Source organism: Labrus bergylta, chromosome 14, assembly GCF_963930695.1.
Source record: "Labrus bergylta chromosome 14, fLabBer1.1, whole genome shotgun sequence".
NCBI lineage: Eukaryota > Metazoa > Chordata > Actinopteri > Labriformes > Labridae > Labrus > Labrus bergylta.
The window spans coordinates 7,366,157-7,374,092 of record NC_089208.1 but is presented as its reverse complement, the minus strand read 5'-3'; the positions used below and the strand labels follow the sequence as shown (position 1 = coordinate 7,374,092).

The 7,936-nt window shown below is 42.7% G+C and overlaps 2 non-coding genes across 2 annotated transcripts; both read left to right on the top strand.

Moving 5' to 3' along the window:
- Nucleotides 1-71: 71 nt before the first annotated feature.
- On the top strand, nucleotides 72-153 carry trnas-gcu (transfer RNA serine (anticodon GCU)). The gene has a single exon. It is a non-coding gene; the product is annotated as a tRNA-Ser (tRNA).
- Nucleotides 154-1,214: 1,061 nt separating this feature from the next.
- trnas-gcu (transfer RNA serine (anticodon GCU)) lies at nucleotides 1,215-1,296 on the top strand. Its single transcript has one exon. It is a non-coding gene; the product is annotated as a tRNA-Ser (tRNA).
- Nucleotides 1,297-7,936: the final 6,640 nt, after the last annotated feature.

Genomic DNA, 7,936 nt, shown 5'->3' with positions numbered 1-7,936 from the left:
GGTCAGATTCCGCATAAGCAGCTACTTATGATAACACTCTCTTTCGTCTTGTCCTAATATCAGTTTTTGGTGACGAGGTGGCTGAGTGGTTAAGGCGATGGACTGCTAATCCATTGTGCTCTGCACGCGTGGGTTCGAATCCCATCCTCGTCGTCGTGTAGGATTGTTTCTTTGCTTAGATATGGAAAAAAGCTAAAGTTACAACAAGGTTTTCACTGGGAATGATGTAAATTCAAGATTCAAAGGTGAACCTTGTGGAGAATATGGGCATCGATCCCAATACCTCTCGCATGCTAAGCAAGCACTCTACCATTTGAGCTAATTCCCCTTTCAACGTGGTTTACTGGGCAGAAACACAGGTTAGATAAAGCAAAATGTTAAGTTATGACAAGATTTTCACTGGGGATGATGCAAACGTGAGATGTTAAGGACGGACTGCTAATCCATTGTGCTCTGCACACGTGGGTTCGAATCCCATCCTCGTCGTTGTGTAGGAATGTTTCTTTGCTTAGATATGGAAAAAAATGTAAAGTTACAACAAGGTTTTCACTGGGAATGATGTAAATTCAAGATGCAAAGGTGAACCTTGTGGAGAATATGGGCATTGATCCAACTATCTCTCGCATGCTAAGCAAGTGCTCTACCATTTGAGCTAATTCCCCTTTCAGCATGGCTTACTGGCACTGCAGAAACACAGGTTAGATAAAGCAAAATGTTAAGTTACAACAAGGTTTTCACTGGGAATGATGTAAATTCAAGATGCAAAGGTCAACCTTGTGGAGAATTCCCCTGTGAACATGGCCTCCTGGCACAGCTGCAACACGGGTTAGACTCCATATGATCATCTTCTTTTGATAACACTCTCTTTTGTCTTCTCCTAATGATGCTTTTCAGTGACGAGATGGCCGAGTGGTTAAGGTGATGGTGAGTTATGCTTTGTTTGCAAGTCTACAAAACAACCTATTTAGTGACAACATCTTTAACCCTACTTATCAACATTTGGACTAGGGATGACCTTGGCTCAAGGTCTAAAGTAGAGTCTTGTGGAGAATGTGGGCATCGACCCCACTACCTCTTGCATGGCTCTACCATTTGTGCTATTTCCCCTGTGAACATGGCTTCCTGGCACTGCAGCTCCGCATGGGTCAGATTCCGCATAAGCAGCTTCTTATGATAACACTCTCTTTTGTCTTGTCCTAATATCAGTTTTTGGTGACGAGGTGGCCGAGTGGTTAAGGCGATGGACTGCTAATCCATTGTGCTCTGCACGCGTGGGTTCGAATCCCATCCTCGTCGTCGTGTAGGATTGTTTCTTTGCTTAGATATGGAAAAAAGCTAAAGTTACACCAAGGTTTTCACTGGGAATGATGTAAATTCAAGATGCAAAGGTGAACCTTGTGGAGAATATGGGCATCGATCCCAATACCTCTCGCATGCTAAGCAAGCACTCTACCATTTGAGCTAATTCCCCTTTCAACGTGGTTTACTGGGCAGAAACACAGGTTAGATAAAGCAAAATGTTAAGTTATGACAAGATTTTCACTGGGGATGATGCAAACGTGAGATGTTAAGGATGGACTGCTAATCCATTGTGCTCTGCACTCGTGGGTTCGAAGCCCATCCTCGTCGGTTTCTTTGCTTAGATATGGAAAAAAATGGAAAATTACAACAAGGTTTTCACTGGGAATGATGTAAATTCAAGATGCAAAGGTCAACCTTGTGGAGAATTCCCCTGTGAACATGGCCTCCTGGCACAGCTGCAACGCGGGTTAGACTCCATATGATCATCTTCTTTTGATAACACTCTCTTTCGTCTTCTCCTAATGATGCTTTTCAGTGACGAGATGGCCGAGTGGTTAAGGTGATGGTGAGTTATGCTTTGTTTGCTAGTCTACAAAACAACCTATTTAGTGACAACATCTTTAACCCTACTTATCAACATTTGGACGAGGGATGACCTTGGCTCAAGGTCTAAAGTAGAGTCTTGTGGAGAATGTGGGCATCGACCCCACTACCTCTTGCATGGCTCTACCATTTGTGCTATTTCCCCTTTCAACATGGCTTACTGGGCAGAAACACAGGTTAGATAAAGCAAAATGTTAAATTATGACAAGATTTTCGCTGGGGATGATGCAAACGTGAGATGTTAAGGACGGACTGCTAATCCATTGTGCTCTGCACACGTGGGTTCGAATCCCATCCTCGTCGTTGTGTAGGAATGTTTCTTTGCTTAGATCTTGAAAAAAATGTAAAGTTACAACAAGGTTTTCACTGGGAATGATGTAAATTCAAGATGCAAAGGTGAACCTTGTGGAGAATATGGGCATTGATCCCACTACCTCTCGCATGCTAAGCAAGCGCTCTACCATTTGAGCTAATTCCCCTTTCAACATGGCTTACTGGCACTGCAGAAACACAGGTTAGATAAAGCAAAATGTTAAGTTATGACAAGATTTTCGCTGGGGATGATGCAAACGTGAGATGTTAAGGACGGACTGCTAATCCATTGTGCTCTGCACACGTGGGTTCGAATCCCATCCTCGTCGTTGTGTAGGAATGTTTCTTTGCTTAGATATGGAAAAAGATGTAAAGTTACAACAAGGTTTTCACTGGGAATGATGTAAATTCAAGATGCAAAGGTGAACCTTGTGGAGAATATGGGCATTGATCCAACTATCTCTCGCATGCTAAGCAAGTGCTCTACCATTTGAGCTAATTCCCCTTTCAGCATGGCTTACTGGCACTGCAGAAACACAGGTTAGATAAAGCAAAATGTTAAGTTACAACAAGGTTTTCACTGGGAATGATGTAAATTCAAGATGCAAAGGTGAACCTTGTGGAGAATATGGGCATCGATCCCACTACCTCTCGCATGCTAAGCAAGCGCTCTACCATTTGAGCTAATTCCCCTTTCAATGTGGTTTACTGGGCAGAAACACAGGTTAGATAAAGCAAAATGTTAAGTTATGACAAGATTTTCACTGGGGATGATGCAAACGTGAGATGTTAAGGATGGACTGCTAATCCATTGTGCTCTGCACGCGTGGGTTCGAATCCCATCCTCGTCGTTGTGTAGGAATGTTTCTTTGCTTAGATATTGAAAAAAATGTAAAGTTACAACAAGGTTTTCACTGGGAATGATGTAAATTCAAGATGCAAAGGTGAACCTTGTGGAGAATATGGGCATCGATCCCACTACCTCTCGCATGCTAAGCAAGCGCTCTACCATTTGAGCTAATTCCCCTTTCAATGTGGTTTACTGGCACTGCAGAAACACAGGTTAGATAAAGCAAAATGTTAAGTTATGACAAGATTTTCACTGGGGATGATGCAAACGTGAGATGTTAAGGATGGACTGCTAATCCATTGTGCTCTGCACGCGTGGGTTCGAATCCCATCCTCGTCGTCGTGTAGGATTGTTTCTTTGCTTAGATATGGAAAAAAGCTAAAGTTACACCAAGGTTTTCACTGGGAATGATGTAAATTCAAGATGCAAAGGTGAACCTTGTGGAGAATATGGGCATCGATCCCAATACCTCTCGCATGCTAAGCAAGCACTCTACCATTTGAGCTAATTCCCCTTTCAACGTGGTTTACTGGGCAGAAACACAGGTTAGATAAAGCAAAATGTTAAGTTATGACAAGATTTTCACTGGGGATGATGCAAACGTGAGATGTTAAGGATGGACTGCTAATCCATTGTGCTCTGCACTCGTGGGTTCGAAGCCCATCCTCGTCGGTTTCTTTGCTTAGATATGGAAAAAAATGGAAAATTACAACAAGGTTTTCACTGGGAATGATGTAAATTCAAGATGCAAAGGTCAACCTTGTGGAGAATTCCCCTGTGAACATGGCCTCCTGGCACAGCTGCAACGCGGGTTAGACTCCATATGATCATCTTCTTTTGATAACACTCTCTTTCGTCTTCTCCTAATGATGCTTTTCAGTGACGAGATGGCCGAGTGGTTAAGGTGATGGTGAGTTATGCTTTGTTTGCTAGTCTACAAAACAACCTATTTAGTGACAACATCTTTAACCCTACTTATCAACATTTGGACGAGGGATGACCTTGGCTCAAGGTCTAAAGTAGAGTCTTGTGGAGAATGTGGGCATCGACCCCACTACCTCTTGCATGGCTCTACCATTTGTGCTATTTCCCCTTTCAACATGGCTTACTGGGCAGAAACACAGGTTAGATAAAGCAAAATGTTAAATTATGACAAGATTTTCGCTGGGGATGATGCAAACGTGAGATGTTAAGGACGGACTGCTAATCCATTGTGCTCTGCACACGTGGGTTCGAATCCCATCCTCGTCGTTGTGTAGGAATGTTTCTTTGCTTAGATCTTGAAAAAAATGTAAAGTTACAACAAGGTTTTCACTGGGAATGATGTAAATTCAAGATGCAAAGGTGAACCTTGTGGAGAATATGGGCATTGATCCCACTACCTCTCGCATGCTAAGCAAGCGCTCTACCATTTGAGCTAATTCCCCTTTCAACATGGCTTACTGGCACTGCAGAAACACAGGTTAGATAAAGCAAAATGTTAAGTTATGACAAGATTTTCGCTGGGGATGATGCAAACGTGAGATGTTAAGGACGGACTGCTAATCCATTGTGCTCTGCACACGTGGGTTCGAATCCCATCCTCGTCGTTGTGTAGGAATGTTTCTTTGCTTAGATATGGAAAAAGATGTAAAGTTACAACAAGGTTTTCACTGGGAATGATGTAAATTCAAGATGCAAAGGTGAACCTTGTGGAGAATATGGGCATTGATCCAACTATCTCTCGCATGCTAAGCAAGTGCTCTACCATTTGAGCTAATTCCCCTTTCAGCATGGCTTACTGGCACTGCAGAAACACAGGTTAGATAAAGCAAAATGTTAAGTTACAACAAGGTTTTCACTGGGAATGATGTAAATTCAAGATGCAAAGGTGAACCTTGTGGAGAATATGGGCATCGATCCCACTACCTCTCGCATGCTAAGCAAGCGCTCTACCATTTGAGCTAATTCCCCTTTCAATGTGGTTTACTGGGCAGAAACACAGGTTAGATAAAGCAAAATGTTAAGTTATGACAAGATTTTCACTGGGGATGATGCAAACGTGAGATGTTAAGGATGGACTGCTAATCCATTGTGCTCTGCACGCGTGGGTTCGAATCCCATCCTCGTCGTTGTGTAGGAATGTTTCTTTGCTTAGATATTGAAAAAAATGTAAAGTTACAACAAGGTTTTCACTGGGAATGATGTAAATTCAAGATGCAAAGGTGAACCTTGTGGAGAATATGGGCATCGATCCCACTACCTCTCGCATGCTAAGCAAGCGCTCTACCATTTGAGCTAATTCCCCTTTCAATGTGGTTTACTGGCACTGCAGAAACACAGGTTAGATAAAGCAAAATGTTAAGTTATGACAAGATTTTCACTGGGGATGATGCAAACGTGAGATGTTAAGGATGGACTGCTAATCCATTGTGCTCTGCACTCGTGGGTTCGAAGCCCATCCTCGTCGGTTTCTTTGCTTCGATATGGAAAAAAATGTAAAGTTACAACAAGGTTTTCACTGGGAATGATGTAAATTCAAGATGCAAAGGTCAACCTTGTGGAGAATTCCCCTGTGAACATGGCCTCCTGGCACAGCTGCAACGCGGGTTAGACTCCATATGATCATCTTCTTTTGATAACACTCTCTTTCGTCTTCTCCTAATGATGCTTTTCAGTGACGAGATGGCCGAGTGGTTAAGGTGATGGTGAGTTATGCTTTGTTTGCAAGTCTACAAAACAACCTATTTAGTGACAACATCTTTAACCCTACTTATCAACATTTGGACGAGGGATGACCTTGGCTCAAGGTCTAAAGTAGAGTCTTGTGGAGAATGTGGGCATCGACCCCACTACCTCTTGCATGGCTCTACCATTTGTGCTATTTCCCCTTTCAACATGGCTTACTGGGCAGAAACACAGGTTAGATAAAGCAAAATGTTAAGTTATGACAAGATTTTCACTGGAGATGATGCAAACGTGAGATGTTAAGGATGGACTGCTAATCCATTGTGCTCTGCACGCGTGGGTTCGAATCCCATCCTTGTCGTTGTGTAGGAATGTTTCTTTGCTTAGATATTGAAAAAAATGTAAAGTTACAACAAGGTTTTCACTGGGAATGATGTAAATTCAAGATGCAAAGGTGAACCTTGTGGAGAATATGGGCATCGATCCCACTACCTCTCGCATGCTAAGCAAGCACTCTACCATTTGAGCTAATTCCCCTTCCAATGTGGTTTACTGGGCAGAAACACAGGTTAGATAAAGCAAAATGTTAGGTTATGACAAGATTTTCACTGGAGATGATGCAAACGTGAGATGTTAAGGATGGACTGCTAATCCATTGTGCTCTGCACGCGTGGGTTCGAATCCCATCCTTGTCGTTGTGTAGGAATGTTTCTTTGCTTAGATATGGAAAAAGATGTAAAGTTACAACAAGGTTTTCACTGGGAATGATGTAAATTCAAGATGCAAAGGTGAACCTTGTGGAGAATATGGGCATCGATCCCACTACCTCTCGCATGCTAAGTAAGCGCTCTACCATTTGAGCTAATTCCCCTTTCAACATGGCTTACTGGCACTGCAGAAACACAGGTTAGATAAAGCAAAATGTTAAGTTACAACAAGGTTTTCACTGGGAATGATGTAAATTCAAGATGCAAAGGTCAACCTTGTGGAGAATTCCCCTGTGAACATGGCCTCCTGGCACAGCTGCAACGCGGGTTAGACTCCATATGATCATCTTCTTTTGATAACACTCTCTTTCGTCTTCTCCTAATGATGCTTTTCAGTGACGAGATGGCCGAGTGGTTAAGGTGATGGTGAGTTATACTTTGTTTGCTAGTCTACAAAACAACCTATTTAGTGACAACATCTTTAACCCTACTTATCAACATTTGGACGAGGGATGACCTTGGCTCAAGGTCTAAAGTAGAGTCTTGTGGAGAATGTGGGCATCGACCCCACTACCTCTTGCATGGCTCTACCATTTGTGCTATTTCCCCTTTCAACATGGCTTACTGGGCAGAAACACAGGTTAGATAAAGCAAAATGTTAAGTTATGACAAGATTTTCGCTGGGGATGATGCAAACGTGAGATGTTAAGGACGGACTGCTAATCCATTGTGCTCTGCACACGTGGGTTCGAATCCCATCCTCGTCGTTGTGTAGGAATGTTTCTTTGCTTAGATATGGAAAAAAATGTAAAGTTACAACAAGGTTTTCACTGGGAATGATGTAAATTCAAGATGCAAAGGTGAACCTTGTGGAGAATATGGGCATTGATCCAACTATCTCTCGCATGCTAAGCAAGTGCTCTACCATTTGAGCTAATTCCCCTTTCAGCATGGCTTACTGGCACTGCAGAAACACAGGTTAGATAAAGCAAAATGTTAAGTTACAACAAGGTTTTCACTGGGAATGATGTAAATTCAAGATGCAAAGGTCAACCTTGTGGAGAATTCCCCTGTGAACATGGCCTCCTGGCACAGCTGCAACGCGGGTTAGACTCCATATGATCATCTTCTTTTGATAACACTCTCTTTCGTCTTCTCCTAATGATGCTTTTCAGTGACGAGATGGCCGAGTGGTTAAGGTGATGGTGAGTTATGCTTTGTTTGCAAGTCTACAAAACAACCTATTTAGTGACAACATCTTTAACCCTACTTATCAACATTTGGACGAGGGATGACCTTGGCTCAAGGTCTAAAGTAGAGTCTTGTGGAGAATGTGGGCATCGACCCCACTACCTCTTGCATGGCTCTACCATTTGTGCTATTTCCCCTGTGAACATGGCTTCCTGGCACTGCAGCTCCGCATGGGTCAGATTCCGCATAAGCAGCTTCTTATGATAACACTCTCTTTTGTCTTGTCCTAATATCAGTTTTTGGT